The 25,978-nt window shown below is 38.4% G+C and overlaps 1 protein-coding gene and 1 long non-coding RNA gene across 2 annotated transcripts in view; both read right to left on the reverse strand.

Moving 5' to 3' along the window:
* The window catches only part of xkr6b (XK, Kell blood group complex subunit-related family, member 6b), a 498,270-nt gene that overhangs the window by 430,548 nt on the left and 41,744 nt on the right, over positions 1-25,978 (reverse strand). The gene's annotated exons all lie outside the window — the stretch shown is intronic.
* Positions 14,433-24,111, reverse strand: LOC132400571 (uncharacterized). The gene is made up of 2 exons (XR_009514293.1): positions 20,032-24,111; positions 14,433-19,081 (listed from the first exon to the last, which is right to left on the reverse strand). It is a non-coding gene; the product is annotated as an uncharacterized LOC132400571 (long non-coding RNA).

Genomic DNA, 25,978 nt, shown 5'->3' on the forward strand with positions numbered 1-25,978 from the left:
GTTATTGTGAAGAAGTGATTAAACCAGAAAGAGGGCAGAAAAGGTTTACGAGGATGTTGCCAGGACTGGCGGGCTGGAGTAATAAGGAGAGGTTCGGCAATTGGGGTCTTTATTACTTGGAACATAATAGAATGAAGGGAGACCTTATGGAAATGTTTGTAGTTATGAGAGGCATAGATAGGTGGATGGCAACAGTATCCTCTACACAGTAGGGGAATCCAAAACTAGAGGAGCATAGACCTAGGGTGAGAGAGGAAAGATTTAAAAGGGACAACTATTTCATGTAGATGGTGGTGAGTATGTGAAATGAGCTGCCAGTGGAAGATGTTCGATAGGTAGATGGAAGGACAGTGCCTAGAGGATATTTGGGACTAGCTGAATGGACATGGAGATAGGCATGGACTTGTTAGGCTGAATGGCTTCTATGTGATGTGTTGCTCTGTGACTCTAAATGGACAAGCTAGATTATGTGTTTCTAAGCTACACATTCACTGGATAACATAAACATTGGAGGTGGACTCCAAAAAGCACAAAACAAGATTGAAAGTATAACCAATATTTCATTTTAGGTTCACAAACTGCACTAAAGATTGAGTCAAGTGAGGGGAAAGATTGCTGGGCATTGTCCAATTCCATTTCACTTTGCTGCCTGGAGCCTTTCTCTAAAGACAAATCATTCCCTTTTAGGAACGCTGGTCTGCAGTGATTTCAAACCATCATCATCCTGTAAATGAACTTGTTTGGTCGACTCCATCCCAGAAATATGACATTTTCAAAATGGAATAACTTTGAAAATCAAAAGCAAGTCAACAACATCATGTTGAGTAACAGATTCAGGTCCAATGATAGAGCTTAAAAACATAACATTCAGCTGATATTAATAAAACGCCATTTTTAAAAAGCCACTTCTGATTTAAAAGATGAAGCCCAATTGAGATTCAAGATCATTTGGATTAGTAGTCTGTTTCAAACAGAAGGTAATAAAATGTTCATATTACGTTTGTGCATGGATCTAACTATAGTGATGCTGCCGCATTTCATATTCAAACTTGTAAATAGAGACATAAAAATCTTACATTAGTAAATATTAACATAATTCATGAATTGCACCAGGAAGCATCATTGATAACCAGTACATGTGATTTCACTCCCAGTTTCTAACTTGTAGATGATGAAAGAAGTATGGATATCAATATGAAGATTATCCAAATAAGTTGTAAAAGAAAGCATAGGATATACAGTAAATCACTCATAGCAACCCACATCAACACCCTAACAAAGGAATTTACTGCACTCTGATTTTTGTAGGAGGGCAAATCTGGGCCATTTTCCAGTAGATGCCAGTATTTTAGTTATACTGGAACATCTAGTTTTAAGCCACAAATAGTTCTGAGGCACATGCTTTCAGTTTCATACTGGATTGTCATTAGCTTCTGTAGTCTTCACTCTACCCGGTCTTCTTTAACTATAGAATGTGAATCAAATTGGTTGAAGGTGAACTTCTGTGATGGAGACACTCAGGAGATGGCCAAAAGACCTATCATTTTAGAATGCTTTGAATATTTGTATCAGGACTTTACATATAGGCAGGCTCCATCCCCAAATTCAACATGCTCCATCACAGAATCCTCCTCAAACTTCAGTCCTTAACTGTGCATCTCCAAGAGGATCTTTGATACATTGGCCATGGGAATCGCTTAGCACTATTTTTAAATGCACAAAACAAACTACTGAGAGAATTCAGCAGTTGAAGCAACATCTGTGGAGGCAAATGGATGGTTGACATTTTCAGTTAAGACCTCACACTTGGACCAAGTGTATAGAAGATGAAGTGAGAGGAAAGCAGCTACACCCAATGGCAGTAGAATCTATTGCATGCTCCTTCTGACAGTTAGAACAAGTATCTCTATTTAGTAACCACATGTGCACGATTGGTAGCTCATTTTAAGGTAGACTTTGTGCTGCTCCCAGCATATGCTTGCTTACACCCTGTTGAATTAGGTTGGTTCCCTGCGTTCAGAGCAATTGATAGAATTAAGAGTATTCTGGACAATGATGATACAGAATGTGGTGCAATAAAATTCTGATGCTGCTGATGGCAGAGTCACCAGATTTGACTGCTGGATGTCTTCTGAGCAAACCTCAATTAACACAAGGGCACTGCTACACTTGATGGAGATAGCACTCTATGATAAAATTCCATCCTGCCTGCATGTAAAGTCCAAGAGAAATAACTGTAACAGGTAGATTGGTGAGGATCAGGTGAAGTTGGTCTGGCTATCATATTGATTATTGTGCCAATTACCACAGATTCATTGTGAAAACCATAACCTTCAGAACTCAGCTGCCTAAGCAATTGCAATACAAATGTGAAAGTTTTAGTAATGAGCATGAAATATATTGTTCTCTTTCTACACTCTACTTTTCCAAAATGTTATTCAATTGGTGTGGACTGATACACCTGAAGGGTCTCGGCCCGAAACGTTGGCTACTCTTTTCTCACGGATGCTGCCTGACCTGCTGAGTTCTTCCAGCATTGTGTAAGTAATCAGTGGGTTGCCCTGCCTTTGTTTTTATGAATGTCTTGAAATTTCATACACTTTGGACTTGACATTAAGGTGAGATGCTGAGGGAAGAGCTATCTCAAAGATAAGCACGATGCAGCATTGATAAGATTGGTGACCCTGAATCTCCAGCTGGATTTAGCCCTTAAACTGCTGGAGAACAGTGCGGAAAGATCAGGTGCTGTTTTCTCCTGGTTGGGATTAGTTTTTAGTTCCGTGCTCCTGTCATGTTTTGTCACCCTATAACCTTATCTTTCAATCTCTCTGAATTACAGAGGACAGCATGTGTATAAATGTCTCTCTCCAGCAGACTTCACCATTATCATCATGACTCCAGTATTGCTACTATTTTTTTAAAGTTTTTAATTGTACATATGATTTTTTTTTATGTTCTATCGCTGAGCAGCAGTGAACCATCTGATTGGCCCATCAGAGTTCTCTTTGGGAACTAGTTGACTTAATCAGCATTTCTGATCTGGCTACTGTTCACGATTGCACTTAATAATAAAAAAAAAATTCAACTTGCAAAGCAATGTTGCTGGGGAAGACAGTTTGGAGGTGAATGCAGGCTTGTGCATTATTTAAACTATAAATGGGATTGTCAAGAGAAAATATTAAGCCATTAAATATACAATCTCGGCAACTGAAACTCAAAGTGACTACTTAAACTTGGGTCAGAAAACAACTTACAAAAGTATAACATAACGATATGAAGGCTGGATGCTTGTGAGTTCCTCACTGTCACTGCCATACAAGACAGAGCACAAGTCTCGTATTCCACTTATTGCATCAAAGCGTGCTATTCCATAACCAATTACTTAATTATAGCAAATAAACCCAGTTGGTTAATTTGGAATTTGAACCCAGCTGAAGTGCTTTGTGCTAAAATCACTTCAGAAGTGCCTTTTTCAGATTCAGGCGACAGTAGATGTGAGCAGGTTGAGATGACGCAAGTCCTGAAGGGTACAAAGACTGCAACAAGAGTAGAAAATCATTGCACTGCAGCTTTGAGTTTGTGGCAGAAACAAAATCTGCTGACATGAAGTCAGCCAAGACTTTTGTAAAAGGAAACTCATTAAAGTATTCCACAATGCCAGCACACCAAAGACAGCCAGATGTGAATGATAAGCTGCTGCTTTGGAGGTTATGATAACATGGCAGATGCTGATTCTACTGCATCAGGTTCAAGAAGTTCTACAATTATCTTTCAAAGTCTGGAGGAATCTCAAAACACTGAACATCCTACAAGCTACATTATGAAGTTAAACTTCATGCAAAGGCAAGAAATTAATGGCATTATTTTCTTGAAAGTTATAAGCATTACCGCAAATATATATGTTGTTATGAAATAGGTCTGGTTGCATTAATGCAATGACTTTTTTCAAGCACACCCAAGTCAACAGTGTACAAAAACATACACTGTAGTGTACAAAACATATACAAGAAAAGATGAAGTCATATTATATAGAAATATCAATTTGGGAACAAACATTTTAAAAATATGAAACAGAAGAGACCACTAGAAGGAAGTAAACATTGAAGGAAAACAGAAATCAAACACAGATAAAGTTAAGGAAGAAACTCAATGAATTTCTTAATAGAGGAGTTAGTAGGAATCAGAATCAGGTTTATTATCAATGGCATGTGAGTGACGTAAATTTGTTACCTTAGCAGCAGCAGTTCAATGCGATGCATAATATAGAAGAAAAAATAAATAAGTAAATTACAGTATATGTATATTAAATAGATTAAAAATCATGCAAAAACATAAATACTGTATATTTAAAAAGTGAGGTAGTGTTCATGGGTTCAATGTTCATTTAGGAATCAGATGTCAGAGGGGAAGCAGCTGTTCCTGAAACACTGAGTGTGTGCCCTCAGGCTTCTGTACCTCCTACCTGATGCTGATAATGAGAAAATGGCATGCTCTTATGCTGGGGATCCTTAATAATGGACACCGCCTTTTTGAGACTCCGCTCCTTGAAGATGTTCTGGGTACTTTGTAGTCTAGTACACAAGATGGAGCGGACTAAATTTACAACCCACGGCAGCTTCTTCGAGTCCTGTCCAGTAGCCCCCCCCCCCCCCCCGCCATACCAAACAGTGATGCAGCCTGTCAGAATGCTCTCCACTGTACATCTCTAGAAGTTTTGAGGTGTGTTTGTTGACATACTGATGCACCATCAATAACCCTCAGAGACGGGAGGCGAATGATAGGCTTTTATTAGCAGCAAGAGACATCCTGGAGACTGAGGGAGGAGCAGTGCCTCCAATCGCCTTTGTACAGGGGTCTGTGGGAGGAGCCACAGGAGCAGTCAGCAGAGGGGCGTGTCCAGACAGGTATATGTAGTTTACCACACATACCAAATCTCTTCAAACTCCTAATGAAGTACAGTCACTGTCTTGCCTTCTTTATAACTACATCGATGTTAGGAGTAGGTTAAATCCTCAGAGATCTTGACACCTAGGAACTTGAAACTGCTCACTCTCTCCACTTCTGATCCCTCTACAAGGATTGGTATGTGTTCCTTCATCTTACCCTTCCTGAAGTCCACAATCAGCCCTTTTGTCTTACTGACGTTGAGTGCCAGGTTGTTGCTGCGACTCCACTCCACTAGTTGGTATATCTCGCTCCTGTATCCCTCTCGTCTCCATCTGAGATTCTACCAACAATGGTTATGTCATCAGCAAATTTATAGATGGAACTTGAGCCATGTCTAGCCACATAGCCATGAGTATAGAGAGAGTAGAGCAGTGGGCTAAGCACACACCCTTGAGGTGCACCAGCAAGGAGGAGATATTATCACCAATCCACACAGATTGTGGTCTTCTGGTTAGGAAGTTGAGGATCCAATGCCTGGCAATTGATAAATTGAGGACTCCTGTAAGGCAAAGGTGTTCATATTTCTTGAGAACGACAATACATCTTCTTCTCAATAGATAGCATTGAGACAGCGAGAGAAAGAGAGAAGGGATGTGTTAATGTCTCAATCCCACATGACAGGGAGTGCTTGTAGCCACACAATTCCTTCCTTTCCATCATGCTTACCTTCCAAATGCTTGTTCATATTAGGTTTGTTTTAGCTCAGGGGATAATACAAAACATTCCTCCTGAAGACAAAGGACTTAAAAGGTCCACACATAAATACAGGATTACCTGAAAGTTTTTTGTTTCACATGGATTATGGTCAGCAAGTTTTCTTCTCCATTATTTTAGACAATAGAGTCTTCGGACATGCCATTATCATTCAGAAGCATATTTAAATACAAGGTCTGGAACGAACAGAGTAAATTCAGTTGTCAACTATGTTTTATTTTAAATTTTGCATTCTAACTACTTAATCTTTCATTTCTATTTTGCTTTTCAATGGCTTCGTTTTCGTTCTTAGTTTATTTTTAAACATAAAACCAGGAGTTTTCAAAGGCAATAAAACAAAACAAAGAAACAATGTGCCAGGAACATTTTATTTCTAAAGTATTCAGCACAGTAATCCATCTCAAAATCTATTTCAACGCCCCAATAATGAAAAATTTCACAGTATTTTTCCTCTGATAAGATGATGGTGTACAAGGTGTATAAGATAATGAGAGGCATTGATCATGTGGATAGTCAGAGGCTTTTTCCCAGGGCTGAAATGGCTAACACGAGGGGGCATAGTTTTAAGAAGCTTGGAAGTAGATAGAGGCGATGGCAGGGGTAAGTTCTTTACACAGAGTGATAGGTCCATGGAATGCACTGCCAGCGACAATGGTGGAAGTGTTTTTTTAAGAGACTCTTAGATAGGAACATGGAGCTCAGAAATGTAGAGGGCTATGTGGCTCGGTAATTCTAGGCAGTTTATAGAGTAAGTTACTTGGTCAGCACAACATTGTGGGCCGAAGGGCTTGTAATGTGCTGTAGACTTCTATGTTCTATGTTCTATGAATGAGTATTTATTGAATTCTTGATAAACAATTCTGATCTGAAAATAACAATTTTTATGCAAGTTACCTATACATCTAGAATTTTGGTCAAATAATGTCATATTTCCCACATAGCTCCATCTACATAGACCTTCTTGTTTTACATTTGTTCAGCAAAGCTTCAACCTCAAAAACCAAATATGTTTAGACAAAAGATTTAGAATAATCCAATTTTAACCTCCCTTGTTCCCACTCGATATCTTGATTCCCAAACTTCTCAAAAATAACACTTGAATTAATACTGAGCATTTCTCATCTATTAGATTATTCCTAAGTTTACGATTTTATTTGCTCCTACTTACTCTCATCTAATCTACAACATGCTGGCAAGATCCATCTGAAATTCCCCAATTTTGTTTTAACTGAGTACCACTGGTGAGAGAAATAAGAGGTGTAGGGTAAAATTAACAGTCAATGACTTATACGAACAGTTAAGGCCTTAAGACAGTCATACATACTGTAGAAGCAGCATTAAGCTATCCAGCCTATCAAGTCTGCTCCCCATTCCATCATGGCCGATTTATTACCCCCCCCCCACCCCTCATTATAACCACATAACAATTACAGCACGGGAACAGGCCATCTCGGCCCTTCTAGTCCGTGCCGAACGCTTACTCTCACCTAGTCCCACCGACCAGCACTCAGCCCATAACCCTCCATTCCTTTCCTGCCCATATACCTATCCAATTTTACTTTAAATGACAATACCGAACCTGCCTCTACCACTTCTACTGGAAGTTCATTCCACACAGCCACCACTCTCTGAATAAAGAAGTTCCCCCTCGTGTTACCCCTAATCTTTTGCCCCTTAACTCTCAATTCATGTCCTCTTATTTGAATCTCCCCTACTCTCAATGGAAAAAGCCTATCCATGTCAACTCTATCTATCCCCCTCATAATTTTAAATACCTCTATCAAATTCCCCCTCCACCTTCTACGCTCCAAAGAATAAAGACCTAACTTGTTCAACCGTTTTCTGTAACTTAGGTCCTGAAACCCAGGCAACATTCTAGTAAATCTATGTTGAACCATTTATGGTTATGCTATGTTGAACCATTTGAAATTTTAGCTTGAAATATTAGTTGACCATTTGAAATACTAGTTGATGGTACAGCTTCAGTGCTAAATCCCATTCTCTTGATTAAACTTTGGAAAAGTCATAACGGCTGTAGAGAGGGTACAGAATTAATATACTAGAATGGTTCTAGAGATGAGTAGTTTCACTTGCCATGATAAACTAAAACAAAACTGGGGCATTTAGCATTGGAGCAGAGAATATTGAGAATGGATTTAAGAGGTACGCAAAATCTGATAAATAGAAAGGAACTGTTCCCATTCACACAGCAATGCAGAGTAAATGCTTGATGTGATTAGTACAAGAATTAATGGTAACAAGAGGAAATACAGCAGTTACTTTTTTAATGCTTCCAAATGTGAGGTGCATTCAGGCTCAATCAGATCCAACACTCATTTGAACACCAGACAATGTAGTTTGCTCCAGGGACAAGGAAAGAGTGGACCCTATTGTAAGCATGACCAAAATTGAAGATAAGGAGTATAATATCCTCCCAGTCCTGATGAAGTGTCTTGACCCAAAACATCAATTGTTCCATAGATCTTTTCCATCGACGCTGCCTCGCCTGCTGAGTTCCTCTTGCATTCTGTGTGTGTTGCTTTGGATTTCTAGCATCTGCAGATTTTCTCATTTGTGGAGGCAGTTAAATGGGTTGTCTGTTGAGCACCTGCCACAATGAAACCTTGATAATATGAGTAGAATTCTGCCGTTCAGCCCAGTGAATCTGCTCCGCTATGCAACTGCGGCTGATTAATTATCCTGCTTTCTCCCCATAACTCTTAACATATTTACAAATCAAGAACCTATTAATTTCTGTCTTAAATACACCCAATGATGTGGCCTCCAAACTGGCAACAAATTCATGACTCTCTAGCTGAAGAAACTGTTCCTCATCTTGGTTTTAAAGGGAAATCCTTTCTTTCTAAAGCTGTTTTCTCACAGCCTAGATTCTCCCACAAAAGGAAACATCCTCTCCACCTCCACTCTATTCAAACCTTTCAGTATTTGATAGGTTTCAATGAGATCCCTCACTCATCTTTCTGCACTGATCAAGATCCATCAAACACTCTTTATCTGTTAAGAATTTCATTCCTGTGAACCTTCTGCAGACTCTCACCAAGGCTGGACCATCTTTTGTTAGATACAGGGCCCAAAAGTCAGCTGCTTGAGTCTACCCGAAGGGGTGCCAAGGTCAACATCTTGGAACGTAACTGTGATTTTTCACTGAAATTGATGAGACAGTATTAGAGCTGTAATTAAGGAGGGAGAAAGGCAACTCAAAGGAAGTTATCAGAGATGAGGAATTTAAACTGAGCATGATACTCAAGGAGCAACTTGGAAATGAGGGCCACATTTTTTCTCGTGCAACTTTGTAGCAAGAAGTGTCATCAAAACTTGAAGACTTTTGGATCAGTGCCAATATTATTGTACAAACTGACCAAATTATATAACAATATAATATGGTTATTATTTCTTTTTTTACTTAGAGATACAATGCAGAATTGGGCATTCCGGCCAAACAAGCAACACACTCCAACAACATACCTATTTAACACTAGCTTAATCACATGACAATTTACAATGACCACTTAACCTACTAACCAGCACATCGTTGGACTCTGGAAGGAAACCCATGTAGTCATGGGGAGAACGTACAAACTCCTTGCAGAAGGTGCCGAAATTGAACTGCAACCTGCAGAACGCCCCAAGCTGTAATAACATCACACTAAACACTCTTGTGCATCACCATAATCTTGTGCTTCAGTGGTCTTACTCATGTGAGAACAAATTAGTAATGTTAGTTAGTAATTGACTTGCAGCAATGTTGCTCAAAAAGAGCCAATAAGTAGAAGAGCACAGTTAATAGATAAACTTCACAAAATTTAAAAAGACAAAGCCTTTCTAACTGCATACATAAAAGTAAATTGGAGAAATTATAACATAGTCAATATCCCAGAAGTACCCACCCAACAGAGCGTCAAGGCATTTTCACCAAAGGACTGCAGCAATTCATTTTCTCAGTAAGGACAATAAATGCTGGCATTGTCCAGATCCAGAAAAAAGAATAATGGAGAGTCCAGTAAAGGATTTGGTGTCACAGTTGTGGTGCACATTATAGTTTATTTAAAAATAGAAATAAAGCAAAAGATAAAAAATGAAATAAATGGAATAAAAAAGGAAAGAAATTAATTAAATCCTAATTTAGAAAGTTACCAGGAAAAACAGAAATCCAATAAAGAAATTTCAACAGATTTGAAAAGGTCCAATTTGACCATTCCTAGTTAATTCACCGGATTAAGTAACATAACAGCCAAGACTGCAAATTGCAGGAAATACAAGACATCTGGATTTTCAAATAATCCTGAATGAATGCCACACAGTAGATATATGTGCAGTCAGGGAACAAGTAAAACAGAATTAGAATAAAGGTTTTAAGAGTACATGGATGCTGAGAATGAAAAAGCCAGAAATGGTGATGCCACACTGACTGATACTGGGATTTTATATTTATAATTTAAATATATACCAAATTCAGAAATGCAATTTTATAATCACCCAAATTGGTTTGATGGAGAGAGGTCTAATTAAAGACCAAAGAAAGATCGCAACAAAATACAAAAGAACATTTTCAAGTTTATAGAACTGGGAGTGTTGGCAATTTACACTCAGTGGCCACTTTATTTACCTGCTCGTTAATGCAAATATCTAATCAGCCAATCATGTGATAGCAACTTAATGCACAAAAGCATGCAAACATGATCAAGAGGTTCATTAGTTGATCATATTGAACATCAGAATGGGGAAGAAATATGAACCAAGTAACTTTGATTGCAGAATGAATGCTGGTGCCAGACGGGATGGTTTGTGTATCTCAGGAACTGCTGATCTGGAATTTTCATGCATAAGTCTCAGAGAATGGTGTAAAAAGCAAAAAAAATAAAATAAAATCCAGTAAGCAGCAGTTCTGTGGGCAAAAATGTCTTGTTAATGAGAGAGGTCAGAGGAGAATGGCGACTGATTCAAGCTGACAGGAAGGCATCAGAAACTCTGATAACCACCATGCAGAAGAGCATCTCTGAATGCACAACACATCAAATCTTGAAGTGGATGGGCTAAACTAACAGAAGTCCATGTACACTCAGTTACCACTTTATTAGGTAGAGGATGTACCTAATAAAATGGTCACTGGATGTAGATTAGTGGTGAAAAAATAAGCAAATAGATGAATTAGAAGATGCAAGGATTTAGGGACCTGCAAAATACTGATAAAAGTTAAGATAAGCCACAAATGCAAAGCATGGTAGTCCTTAAGGGAGAAAACTGAGGAGAAAATAAGTTATATTGAACTACCAGGAATGACTACACAGACTGGTTCCTTCTCAGAATGCAAGGCAGAGGCTGAACTAATAAAGATTTTGAAAAAAATGCAGATCACTCGACAGAAGACAGGGAAGACAGAAAATATTTCTGTATATTGTCAAACAGAGCAATGCTAGCTGTCAAAGTGTACAAATAAATTCAGGATGAGAAAATTCAGAACTCCTTTTTTTGAGGCAAATTAACTGAATATATTTTAGTGGATGGTAGATAATGGCATAAAAATAAGAGATATGTTAATGTCTCACTATGAAGAGAGTATGTTTAAATACAGACATTGACCAGTCAGGCTGAAGTGTCTGCCTGTTCTGATTATTCTACATCATAGGGAAGGCTAAGGAAGGAACAAATGCAATCTGCACATTTATCATGAGGAATTTGAATAGGCCCAAAGCGGAAAGTATCTAAAGAATAACAAAGGAACAAAGATTGAGAAAAAGCTTATTTGGTGAAAGTGAAAGATGGTACAGCCACAAGAAGGAACGCCTACTGTTGCTTGCCCAGGCCACACTTTGATAAATCTGATTACTTAGCTACCCTCCTCCTTGAACAGAGGGAGAACCTAAAGAGCAAGGCTCCAGAGATTGGGTCAACTAAGAGGTGGTCATGGAGGCACAGGAACAATTACAGGATTGCATTGATTTAGTGGTCTGGGCTGTGTTCAAGCACTCATCTGTGCATCTAAATGAATACACCAGGGTTGTAACAGACTTTAAACAGCTGTAGATCAGTGTGTCCCCATTAAATCAGTCAGTCTTCCCCAATCAGAAGGCCAGGATGAACCATGAGTTCCAAAATTTGCTGAGGGCCAGATCAGAGGCATTCAAGTCTGGAGACCAAGAACGCTACAAGATGTGCAGGTATTATCTCCAGAAAGCCATCTCACAGGCAAAGAGGAGATTCCAGACGAAATTGGTATCAACGAGGGATGCTCGACAGCTGTGGCAGGGTTTGAATGCCATCACCTCAAAGATAGCAGAGTTTGTCATTGAAAGGCCAGTTATAATTGATACCTGTACCTGGCTTGAAGCCCGAGAAGAGTTTATTCGTCATGTACATCGGAAAGCTTTAAATCCTTTTTTTAACCTCTTACAAGCTTAAATCAAGTGACACGGGGTAGAGCAGGCCTTCACTTCACTTCTGAAGCTGACATGAGGGCTGTGTTTAGAAGGGTGAATCCAAAGTATCCAATCCAAAGCATCCAGACTGGACGAGGCACCTGGCCATGTACGAGAGACCTGAGCTGACCAACTGGCTGGTGTGTTCACTGAGATCTTTAACCTTCAACTTCGGCAGTGTATGATACCCAGCTATTTCAAGCAGGCTTCAGTTATACCGGTGCCCAAGAAGAGTACATTGACATGCCTCAATGACTATTGCCCGATTGCCCTTACATCCAGAGTGATGAAGTGTTTTGAGAGGCTGGTGATGAAATACATCAGCTCCTGCCTGATACGTCTGCCTACTGGAACAAGAAGTACACACAGCAGATGCCATGTCATTGGCTCGTAACACAACACTGGAATAACTGGATAGCAAAGATGCAAACATCAAGATGCTCTTTATTGATAATACAGTAGCTCAGCATTTAATACCATCATCCCCTCAACACTAATCAGTAAGATTATGCCTCAATACCCCTTGTACAATTGGATCCTAGATTTCCTCACTTGCAGACCCCAGTCAGTGAGGATTGGCAACATCTCCTCCACCATTTCCATCAGGTGCACCACAGGGTTGTGTGCTCAGTTCCCCGCTCTACTCACTTTACACTTATGATTGTGTGGCCAAGTACAGCTCAAACACCATTTACAAGTTTGCTGATGTTGTGGGCCATAACAAAGGTGGTGATAAATCAGCATACAGAAGGGACATTGAAAATTTGGCTGAGCGGTGTCATGACAATCTCTCACTCAATTTCAGCAAGACCAAAGAACTTATTGTAGACTTCAGGAGAGGGAAACCAGAGGATCAGAGGTGGAGAAAGTCAGTAACTTTAAATTCCTGGGTGTTACTATACCAGAGGAACTGTCTTGGGCCCATCATATAAGTGCAATTGTGAAGAAAGCACATCAGTGCCTCTACTTCCTTTGGAGTCTGCGGAGATTCAACATGACATCAAAAACTTTAACAAACTACTATTGATGTGTAGTGGAGAGTGTGTTGACTGCCTACATCACACACTACAGCACACCAGTGCCTTTGAATGGAAAACCCTACAAAAGGTAACGGATTCAGCCCAGTACATCACAGGTAAAGCCTCCCCATCCATTGAGCACATCCACATTAAACGATGTTGTAGAAAAGCAGCATCCACCATCAGAGATCTCCAACACCCAGACCATACTCGATTCTTGCTGCTGCCATCAGGTAGAAGGTACAAGAGCTTCAGGAGTTGCACCACCAGGTTCAAGGACAATTACTGCCCCTCCATCAGGCTATTGAACAAAAGGGAACAACTACCACTACACTCAGAAATGGTCCCACAACCAATGGTCTCACTTTAAGGAACCTTCATTTTGTTATTTCATGTTCTCATTTTTTACTACTATTTATTTAGATTTGCATTTGCACAATTTGTCTTCTGCACTCTTCTTGATCTTGATCTCTCACTCATCCTGTTGTAGTTACTATCCTATAGATTAGCTATGTCTGCGATCAGGAAAATGAATCTCAGGTTTGTATGTGGTGACATTTTATGTACTCCGATAATAAAACTTACTTTGAACTTTTGAGTAAACTACAAAAATGAAGAGAATTAGAAATACTAGTCATTAAGTCACTGAAAAATAAGCACAGAAACAGGCCCTTTAGCCCTTCTAGTCTATGCTGAACCATTTAAACTGTCTACTCCATCAACCTGCACCTGGACCAAAGCCCTCCATACCATCCATGTACCTGTCCAAACTTCTCTTAATCGTTGAAATCAAGTTTACATGCACCACTTGCGCTGGCAGCATGTTCCACATTCTCACAACCCTTTGAATGAAGAAGTTCCCCCCTCAGGTTCCCCTTTAACTTTTCACCTTCCAGCATTAATCTATAACCTCTAGTTGTGGCCCCACCTAACATCAGTGGAAAAAGCCTGCTTGCATTTACCCTATCCATACCCCTCATAATTTTACATACCTCCATCAAATCTCCCCTCAATCTCCCCTACCCTTAATCAGTATGGTTATACAGAGCCACTAAAAGCAAAGAACATAGGGGAAAGCCAGAGTTGCATGAACCTATCAAAAGATTCAAGCAAAATAATTGAGGGTGTTAAAAGGTAGATTAACACTGTCGTGAAGTGCCGTTGTGTACAAAGCTAAAACAACGTGGCATTCATATTGTCAACTGCATAATGCACCAGATAATGTGAAAATTAACCTTGGAAACTTGAACTCTTGATATTGGCTGTGTGAAATTGCAATTCTAATATTTTTGCCATCAGGTCAGCACCCTAACAGTTTAAAGAGAATTATAATCTTTATTGATTTATCTTTAATATACACAAAACAACTGTGTAGATGCAACAAATGTGAAATGCCTCTAAAACAGTGTAAATGATCATAAAATAGTTTTTTAAACCAAAAATCAGAGGAACATACATACAAGTTAAAATTTAGCTGAAGAAATACATCTCCCAATTAATCACTGTAATAGATAACAAACACCAAATCAACTAACCAAAGCAAAGACCTGTACATTCGAGATTCAATATAAGCATTCTAGTGGACCAGTTGAGAAGCAGTGGAAAGGATATACTCAGAAGCATTTCACTTATTTTTAAATTAACAAAACTGTCCAAGAGGAGGAGAACAGGTGGTTTTTCAGGAAGAAAGTAAATTAAATTATTTAAAAATGCAAGTCATATAGAAGAACAGCATCCAGTTAAGTTTCTTCATTTACGGGCATCTGTCTCTGGTATCGCTGACAAAAATATAGTCGACATCAACAAGCATCTATCGAATTTGCTTTCAATTCCCTTCACCATTTTTCTTGTGATTGCCAACAACTTATCAAAGAAAGCCAAGTTTTACATTTCTCCACTGGACAGAAAACATCTCTTCAGATGTGATTAAATGGCTGTTATTAAAGTTAAATGCCTATAGTACTTCATATTTCTCATTGAACATGGCAATTTTGATCATGTTTAGGACTAATTCTGCAAATTATAATGTCTTACAGAACTAGTGATTCAATTGAAGGGCATTTTTTAGATGTATAGAGTCACTTCAAAATCACCTGGTATACCCTATGCCTTTTCAACCACTTTCTCAACCTGCCCTGCCACTTTAAATGAATAATCTCTCCAATCTAAAACTTTTTTGGAGTTATGATTTCTTTTTTAAATTGTTTCTGTTCATTCTTTCTATCAAAATATAAAACTTTAATTAAAGCATTAAATTTTATTTATCATTTTTTCTGCCATACTACCCATATCTACTTGAAGTCTTTTTCAGTATACCTAATTTTGTGTTATCTGCACAAAATTGTGGTCCATATACTGCATTCAACTCTGACCTTTCACAACTACTACTACCTGGTTCTTAACAAATGTTCTGCAGACCCTCAAATTCCATTGCCTTCAATCTTAATGACAAGTACACTATGTTGCACCTTGTAGAAGTCAATATATACCTCACCAAATTCCATCATTGACCTTCTCTGTCAAAACACAATCACATTAGTTAGACACATTTGCCTTTTTAAAAAATCCATGCTTATTTTCTCAAATCAATCCAGCTGTCCAAGTAACTGCTTGTACAGTCTCTGGTTATTGCTTCTACAACTTTCCTCACCACTGATTTATTCTGACTGGTCTCTATGTATTGGGTATATCTTTACACAGGGTGAGTAACGTTTGTAATTTTTAATCCTCAGGCAGCCTGAATCTATCAGCATTTGGAAAATTATAACCATATAAACCATATAACAATCACAGCACGGAAACAGGCCATCTCCACCCTCCTAGTCCATGCCGAACTCTTAATCTCACCTAGTCCCACCTACCCGCACTCAGCCCATAACCCTCCACTCCTTTCCTGTCCATATACCTATCCAATTTTACCTTAAATTACACAACTGAACTGGCCTATACTACTTCTACAAGAAGCTCATTCCACACAGCTATCACTGTCTGAGTAAAGAAATACCCCCCCCCCGTGTTTCCCTTAAACTTCTGCCCCCTAACTCTCAAATCATGTCCTCTCGTTTGAATCTCCCCTACTCTCAATGGAAACAGCCTATTCACGTCAACTCTATCTATCCCTCTCAAAATTTTAAATACCTCGATCAAATCCCCCCTCAACCTTCTACGCTCCAATGAATAGAGACCTAACTTGTTCAACCAGGATCTCTGCAATTTCTTCTCATATTTTCATTATATGCTTCCCTATAAACAAGGATACAGACCCATCAAGTGCAGTTAGTCTATTCATAATCTCAATTATAATGAGCGACACCTTCTTCAATGAAGAAATGCAAAACACTCATTTACCACCTCATTTATGCAATATGCCTCCATAAACAAAAGTTTTTTTGATCTTTGATCAATCTCACCTCTCTACCTACAACCCTCTTAATTTTAAATGTCTATAGAAAATTGTTGGATTTCCTTCTATGTTTGCTACTATTCTAATACTCTACTTTTGCTTTCTAATCTTTTTTTAAGCTTTGCCTCTGAAACTTCTGTTATCAACCTGACTCTACCTTGCATTAACAACTTGTCCTCTGTCATATGCTTTTGACAGTTCTATTTTACTCTTACTTTTTGGCCATCCAGTGTTTTAACCTGCATATTATTCTCACTCTTTATAAGGCTGTCTTGTGAAAATTAGCAATGAAAATGAACCAGAGGCAATTTCTTTCAAACCAGTCCTTGCACACTTTAACCAATCAAATTTTCTTTAATATAGGCTGCAAACCTGTACAAAACTGTCTGAATTTTCAATATGGAGATTCTGAGCAATGAAAAAAAAAACACAATAATCTCATTTCAAGTTAAAAGATGCCATCCAAATAATTTCCAAAAGAGGAAACAAAACTTTGAATCAACTGATCGTCCATGCTAAATAACAGAATCAATTCAGCATGGAAGGAAGCCATTGGTCGCCACATCTCCCTATTTTGTTGCTTTAGTAACATGTAAATCAGTGCACTCCAACCCAAATAACTCATTCACAAGGTCTTGGAGTTATACACCATGGAAATAGGCTCTTCGCTTTATTGTTTTGTCCATCTATACTATACTAATCACAGTAATGCTCACATTAGGTCCATATCCTAAACTTCTAAGCTTGCATCTATTTCCATTGCCCCTTCTGGCTGTGAGCATTCTCTATATATCGTTCCATCAAATCTCATTTAAAACTCCTACTTTAAACATTTGCCCTCATTTTAAAGACCAGCCTACCCTCAGACTGTGCATAAATACATAAAAGATTCTCACTGTTCCCCTATCTTTGCCTCTTATAATTTTATATACCTCAATCGGATCACCTCTTCGCTCCAGGGAAAATTGGCCTGGCCTATGCAATCTCTCCCCATAACTAAAGTCTTCCATTCCAAGTAACAATGTTCCTTGAATGTAACCAAAACTAAACAGAATTCGTTAAATATAGTCCAACCAGTATTTTGTACAATCGCAACACAAGTCCCAACTTTCATATTCTATCCTCCAGCCCACGTAGATAAGCATGCCTTTACCATCCAGCTACCTACCCATGTCACCACTATCAAGGAACCCCAAGATACCTCTTCTAATCAGCATTCCTTAGAACCCTCACCTTTACTGCACTTGACTTCTCAAAATGCATCAACTTGCACCAATCAGGAATAAATTCCAACTGGCAACAATCTGTCCAATTTTCTATCTGTATGACATCTGCTGTATCATCTTAGACAACCTACCATGCTATCCACAACACCATCAATTTTTGGGTCATTTACAAGCATGTTATTTATTCCTCCTACGTTCATATCAGAGTCTTTAATATACTGTATATCACAAGCAAAAAGAGACGCATAGATCCCTACAATGCACCACTGGTTACAGATTTCCAACCAAAAAAGTATCCTTCTGCCACTATCCTCTGCCTTCTGTCACCACGCCATTTTCAGATCAAATTAACCAGTTTGCCTTGGATTCACTGTGCCTTAACTTTCCAGACAAGCACACCAACTGGGGTCACATCAAGCATCTTTCTAGAGTTCCTATCAACAATGTCTTCTATACTACCTTCATCAATATTCTTAGCTACCTGCTCAAAAATCTCTATCAAATTAGTGAGACAAGACTTTCACCACATGAAGCCTGGCTGACTACCCCCATTCAGTCCCTGCCTTTCTAAATGTACATAAATTCTATCCCATAGTTTCTCCACCATTAACATAACATGCACCAGCCTGTAAGTTACTTTTCCTACATCATTTATGGTTCTTTAGTCATTGTCTTCATTTTAAACACCCTCATTCTTCTTGTCTCCACAACTGGGAACAATTTCTCCCAATCTACTCTGTCCATACATTTAATTTTTTAAATGGAAGAGGAAGAATCAAAATTCAGAGTGTGTGTTGGGGTACTGTGGGGGAGACAGGGGACAGCAATCATAATCCATATTGAAATAACAAACTGGTAGGGCTTTGAATTTATATTTTGAACACTTAATTAGTAAAAGCATGCTGGTGCTATCATTCTTTACAATGTTGAAAGCTAGGATAGTTTTGTACATACATCATATTTCCAGCTGATAGTTAAAAAAATGATTGGTGCCAACACTCTTAAAATGCTTGGGTACGATGAAAAAGCGAAATTAAATTAACAACGTTGACAAACTGAAATAAGTAGCTGAATCATGAAGTTATTTATACCTCTGAACTAATAGACCGAAACTCATTAGGGATTGTTACATTATTTTGTCGGTAGAATGTAAAAGAATACAATTTCTGATTGTTCAGTATTTATATTGCTTCTGTTACAGATCACACAAGCACTACATGTTCATGTTGCAGAGAAACATTACTATAATTTTAATCAGTCAATAATACTTGTACTTTTAAAATAAATATAGCCATCATGTTCTTATGAGTGGACATCACTGAAATTCTGCAAAACCTACAAGGAGATAAAAGGAAAAACAAAAACATTAATTAAAATGAATTCAGTGCAGAAAAACAAAACAAAGATGAATTTAACAAAATTAATAAAACTAAAGTTAAAATTAAGATTTACGGATGTATATACTTAAGTCATAAAATGTTTCTAATGGAATCAGTTGCCATTTCTTAAAAATGAAAACCATTTCAGAGCAGCTGTTAGAATTATTCTTATCTTTGGTGCCAAATCAAACCTACAATATTTTGTCTTGAAGTAAGCAAGCAAGACCAGTGCCTTCAGCTTTGACTCCTTGGTCTGTTTCTCTGGATACAAGGACCCCATCATAAATGGCTTAATGACCAACTCAAAAATGGATAAATTAAAAAAAAACTTTATATTGTTATTAAGTCAATTATTTACACAAATATCCCAAATAAATACTTAGGACACTAAGACTATCTAGTTATAAAACTCTCAATCAATTTTTTAATCCACCCAATGTATACATCCCCTCTATACCACATTCTAAGTAATCTAGCTGAACAAAAACATGCAAGTTCTAAAGTTTTACACATAAGTCACATCATAATCTGCCAAGTTAAAGCATGCTCTAACACAGCTGCCTCTGAAACAAATCTGTTTACTTTTAAGTCCTCTCTCTCCATCCCATGCTCCCTCCCCAAACCCACTTCTCACACCCAATCAATGCAGGATAGGACACTCTGCTACCAACAAAGCATGACACCCAACAAGATCAGGATCCAAAATCCAATTTATGTAAAAAAAATTCAACTTTCCACCAGAGGGGTGAATTCTGTACCTTAATTTAATGAACTATAGTGGGGGTTACATCTCAAGACAGTACTGACATGAGAAACTGGAAAAGCCAGGCACACTGGTGTGAGGTATTCAGGGGATGAGAAAAATGCCACATGTTGATCTGGACTCTTTAGTATTTTCTCCATTACCATTGATATTGTAGACTTCATCTCCCACTCCCGGGCATCTCAGAGACTGCTAGACTTCAGCTTCTTTTAGACTACAGACACTGACCATTATATCGCTGCCATCACTCCTCTGATGAGCTACTGTAGAAAAACAAATGGATGAATTATGACACCACTTAATAACACCTCCAAATAACAAAGAAGCCTCTCTCTATAACATTCAACATAACATAGCTTCTTTATAACACACATGCCTTAAAAGGTCTGCCATGCTATATTCTCAAAAGCTAACAATGCAGAGCTTACTATCTATATATTCTGTAGCTTTGAATGGATACAATCTGAAAAATCTTACAGCATCTTGTGAGTAAACATTATATTCAATGGGAAAAACAAATTTTATAAGAGTTTTAGTCTTTAATCAATTATATCTCAGGAGAGGTTTATTATAAATTCACCAGAATATTGGATAAATATATAAAATATCTGAAATAACAAAAGATAATCATATCAAAAACATCTTTGCCACATTAACACTTGCACCTACAACGTTAAAATGACTCCATGGAGGTCTGAAGAAATATAGATGCGGTAACAGATAAAAATGTCATTAAAATTAAAATATGGCAAAAATGTGAGATAGGACAAGGAGAATTTCAAGCAGTACTATCTCAATAGATGTTTAAACAGAACTTGGAGCATTCCCCCTTAAGAAAAAGTATTCTAAAAGCAAAGAAGCTTGCAAAGGCTGAAATTAGAACAAAAATGCAGAAATACTGAGTAGGTCAAGCAGTAATGGTGGAGAGAGAAACTTTTAATAGTCAGCAACCTATTTCTCTCTCCATAGATGCTGCACAACCCATAGAACTTTCCTTGTTTTTTAACTTGAAAACATACGTTCAATCTACCGGCCAAATCCAAATCCATTAGCTGACAAATGCTACAATTTTTCAGGGAATGGAAACACTAAGATTCATTCCCTTATATTTTAAATCTTATTGGAAAGTCCGAGTGAGAATGGGAATAGTGGGATTGGGGTATTGAAAAGAGCACTATTGTAGAACTCCCTGCAGAAACTACAAATGATAATTAACCAGCAAGATTAACAAAAATAACTGACAGCCGCAGCTATCCATCAAACAAAAATACTAACAATCTTCCTTTTCCACCCTTAGACTTGATGCAGGGTTTCAACCCAAAGCATCAACAATTGTTTTCGTCACATAACGCAGCTCAACCTACTGAATTCCTCCAAGAGCTTGTTTGAAACCATTGTAACTAGCTGTTAGTCAACTGCATGGAGAAATAAGTCAACAGCACAAACTACATTTGATAACCTAGAATACACAGAAAATGTAGCTCTTGATATTTTTCTTCATTTAAGATCTCAGTGAGCTATAAATTCTCTCTCACTACTCCAGGTCATCAAATGGAAACTGATAACATTAGACCAAAGCTTAAAATGGTGTGTATGAGGCTCATTCAGCTTCTCTACAGAAAAGTTAAATGGGACATACTGACAGATCACTTTACTTCCTACAGACAAGACTAATATTCCTGCAACCATGAAAAGTCAAATTCAACTGCAATGATATACAATCAAAATCATGGTTCAAATCATGCATTACTTTATGAATTAAGAATAATATTTCCTCAATATTTCTTAAGTCCCATCGGTCCTAAGTTCTTAAAGTATTTTGACAGTAAGAAAATGTTTTAGGTTCCACTTACTGGTTACATTTTTGAGGTTTTCTATTTATCGTCTTCAGAAATGAGGTGGGAAAGAGTATTTGAGTTGAAGTGGATAATGGAAAACAAGAGGTGGTTGGATCTGTGTTGATCAAACAGCAAATACCAGAATTTTCTGATGAAATTAAAAAAATGCTCATCATGCTTTAACATTAGAGTCTGTTAATAATTATTAAAAACGCAGAAACCAAATTGGATTATGAAAGACTCCTTATTTTCAGTTCCACATTTTCAACAGAGGTGGTAAATATCCAGACAGGAAGGAAGCATTATTTTTCAAATTTGTAGTAATGTTTATCATTCTGTGTCTCAAGCAAACCACAGAAAAGGGGCAGCCCCAAGGCAAACAGATATTTTCATTTTCCTTCAGCATCTACACTGAACAGCTCATGCTTAACACATCCTTCCCAAATATTTGTTATCTATTCAATGAGCTGTTAGGAATTAGTACACCAAGATTTGAAATGCTGCTAATAAAATTGCCATACACCAGAATCCGAAAGTGACATCCTACAAAGTCAATTTGCACCAGAAATTAATTTTAGTGACAATGGGTAAACAAAAAATGTAAATGTCTTAGCAAAAGTGCATTTCTTATCCTGGTTCAAAGCTTTAACATACAAAAATTTCAAATTCTTGCACCTTCAAGCATCTTTACAACCCAACAGCCAAACTCACCCTCACTTGCTCATCTTTTCTTGATCAACAAAAGTAACTGATCAAGAATTGAAAACACTAAATGCTGCAAGCACTCAAGGTCAAACAGCATCTCTGGAGAAAGTAAATGTTTCAGGTCAATGACCTTTCATCAGTATGTCCAGCTCTTTGATTTTATTTTAGGTTTTCAGTATCCATAGCCTTTTTGCTTTGAGTGTTCAGCAAAACGCCAGGCACTGCAGACCTCATTGTTTTTAAAATGGCTTGAAGCCTTCACAAAATGGAAGACAGAAATCTTTTGAATATGTTAATATACACTCAACTGTGCTGACAGATGGTTATGAACATAGATTTTGCACTTCAGTCCTAAAGACTTAAATCATTATAGGCTCTTGCTATTCATCCTGTTACAATTGCCAAACTGATTAACTAAACTGCTAAGTTGCTGAAAATTAGATCCTAATATAATGTCTCATCCAAAAAGTTAAAGATATCTCAATGACCCAAGACATGTCCAAACTTCACTAATGAGTAAAGAAGAAATCATAGCTTGGATTCCAGAATATTGTTTACAGAATTAGACTGACAGAATCATAGCAAACACTTGTGAAAGTGTGTAATATAACATTTAAGAACCCAAATAGAACTATCAATACAGTATCGATGCGCATCACTTGTCTTTTAAGGGATTAAGCTCATTTAATTGTGTCTGCCACAATTTTGAGCCATTTGGAATTAGCAACCAGAGAGGGATGTGAAACACACTGCAATGAGACTGGCAACATATAGCAGAAGAGTTTACCTTTATTCAGTTTTACGTACCCCGTAACTGGGTCACTTACCAGCAAAGATAGAGAGGTCCGTTGAAGTCTGATGGTACTATTTTTAACAGTATTTATTGATAAAAACACACAAAAATAATATCAATGCAAACATACAGATAATATACATCATCAATACTAAATCTAATAGCGCAGGTATAATAATAATCAATAAGAAATAGCTCTATCGTTGTCTAGGGGATAATGTATTGTCCGATGGAAATATAAAAGTCACTCAAGTTCATTCAAGCTGCAGCTTTTTGGTTGAAGAGAAAGACGGAGGTTTAACTTGCCCATTCCTTTTATGATGTCAATCCTTCAAGAGTCGTTGGGGACTGATTTCCCCGTTGTGGTTAGCTAAAGCCGTGGTAAAGGCCCACCGATTCCGAGGCAAATGGAAAAGGACGCATGTGGGCTTTTCCACCGGCTTTCGCTATTACGCTGTTACAGGAGTTCTAGCATTTCTTCTGGTGCGTCTGAAGGGGCTGTTCCCCAGACCCTCTTTTATCCTGACTCACAGGGTCTCAGATGTCAATCAGGTTGGGATGATGCAATCCCTCCATCAACCCCCCCCCCCCCCCCGGTTCATTGCCTGGGGCTTCGACGAATCGTACAGTATTCAATACACAATTCCGTCTCCAAGAGACAATAGCCGTTATCAATGGTTCCGCCTTTCGGAGGCCAGGACACATTCCAAACTCTTTGTGGATTCTGCATGTCTTTCTCTCATTTCCTGGGTCTTCCTGACCTGACTTAATAGTGATCTTGCGATTCTCAAAAAGGAGGGGGCCACAGACGTAACACCCCCTTTCTTCAATGCGTTTTTTACCATCGAAAAAAACGAAGTAATACAAAGTCTTACAGGATTTTAGAATCTAACACAACACCAAAGTTTTTTTTTCCTACAGAGTAATACAGTTATACATTCAATTCAGTATCTAGATGGTTACCGATTGCATTGTCACTTCCTTTAATACCTTAACATCTTGTACCTTACTAAAGTCTTGTAGCATCTGTCTCCAATTTAGTAACCAACTATTTGTAGGTCTTATTTTTCTTTAGCAAACAAAAACTAAAGAGCTGTGATCTTAGCTTACGGGTATACTACAAAAGTTCATGCAAATACTAATCTTTATGTTGCTTTCAAACTTAACAGGCATGCTTCCATGGGGTTGTCTTTATTATTCACATGCTTTGACGAAATCCCGTAAAACCGGCTTTTGCTATTTAAAAATGGCGTCCCCATTAACCCTCGCCTCTTTTCCAGTTAATTCCCACGTGGGGAGCTTGGGCACCCTGGCGAAATAGGCTTTCATCCGCTCCTTCCATAGGAGTTATTTTATCAACAATGCATCCCAAACTTAGACCATCTTCTGAATTTCCACCCAATTCTTTAATTTTACGCAAGTTGCTAGTTTTCTCTTCAGGACCCTTCAGGCTATTAGTTTTCAGTTCGAACTCTTTGTTCAAACAGCATTTCAAATTCTGCCTTTTCGCACCACACTCTGGAATAACAATAGCGTGTGGGACCCCGTCACCTTCCAACTCAACCTGTAAGTGATCCACAGGCTTTGTGGTACCACGCCATTGTCTCTGTAGCCTGGCAGCTGCCTTTGATATCAATCCAGCCTTTAAATTTTCTTCATTCAATTTGGAAACTACATATTTCCCTTTTCCTTCAATAATAATATTCATCTCCCCACTTTTGATCTCCACATTAACTTTTAACACACCTTCGAGCACAAACACCTGAGAACTCTCACTTCCCACTATTACCAAGGTTAACCCTTTCTTCACTGAACCAAGTCTATCTGACCCACAAGGACTGCCTTCCTTTTCAACTGAATCAAATACCTCAGACTTTTTCTGAGCTCCATTACTAGGTTCAGTACCACGTGCTTCCACTTCTTGGACACACTCAAACGAGACATTTGCCTCTTCCAGGCTTTTCATACCCGTACCCAGTCCAAATTCTAAATCCCCCTGATTCTCCCAGCTACTCTCTGGGCAACTCCCTTCTGGAGTAAACTCAACCCCGCGGCTGAAACAACCTCATCTGCCAACCCAACAGACTTCTTCAAGGTAAGGGCACCCTTTTCATCTAGGACTGCCCTCATTTCATTATCCAGAACACCTTTAGAATTTTCAACTTCTTCAAACAGTTCTGCCAAACCAGACAGATCATCCATGTCCAACTCTGGACCTTTTAACAGCTCTATCTGTTTCTCATCTTTATTTCCTGCCTCTAGAACGTTTTTTCTCGCTAAGGGAAGGTCTACTTCCTCTCCCTTACTCTCTTTCACTTTACTACTCTTCGTTTTACCACCCTCTAAACCCTCGTGGTACAGGGTCGGTAAAAAGGTCTTGGCCAAATCGATACTGGCCGGATTTAAAATGCTCCCTTTCTCGACATGCTGCGAGTGATTGCGCATGCCGGAAAGATCTTGGAATCTAGGGGCGGAGCCTCCACCGGCTGTCTGGTCAGCGTCATTGCTGACCAAACCTTACCACCAGCTAAATCATTACCCAGAAGGACATCCGCGTCAGTTCTCGGGAATTCTGATCGCACCCCCATTTCAACTGGTCCAGAAACGAGCTCACAATTCAGAATGACCCTACGCAAGGGTACCATTTCCATCCCTTTTCCTATTCCTTTCACAGCTACCATTCCCGTCTTGCGACCAAAATCTAGTATCTTACTGCTAATCAATGATAGTTCAGCCCCCGTGTCTCTCCAGATC

This window comes from Hypanus sabinus, chromosome 10 (genome assembly GCF_030144855.1).
Source record: "Hypanus sabinus isolate sHypSab1 chromosome 10, sHypSab1.hap1, whole genome shotgun sequence".
Classification (NCBI taxonomy): domain Eukaryota; kingdom Metazoa; phylum Chordata; class Chondrichthyes; order Myliobatiformes; family Dasyatidae; genus Hypanus; species Hypanus sabinus.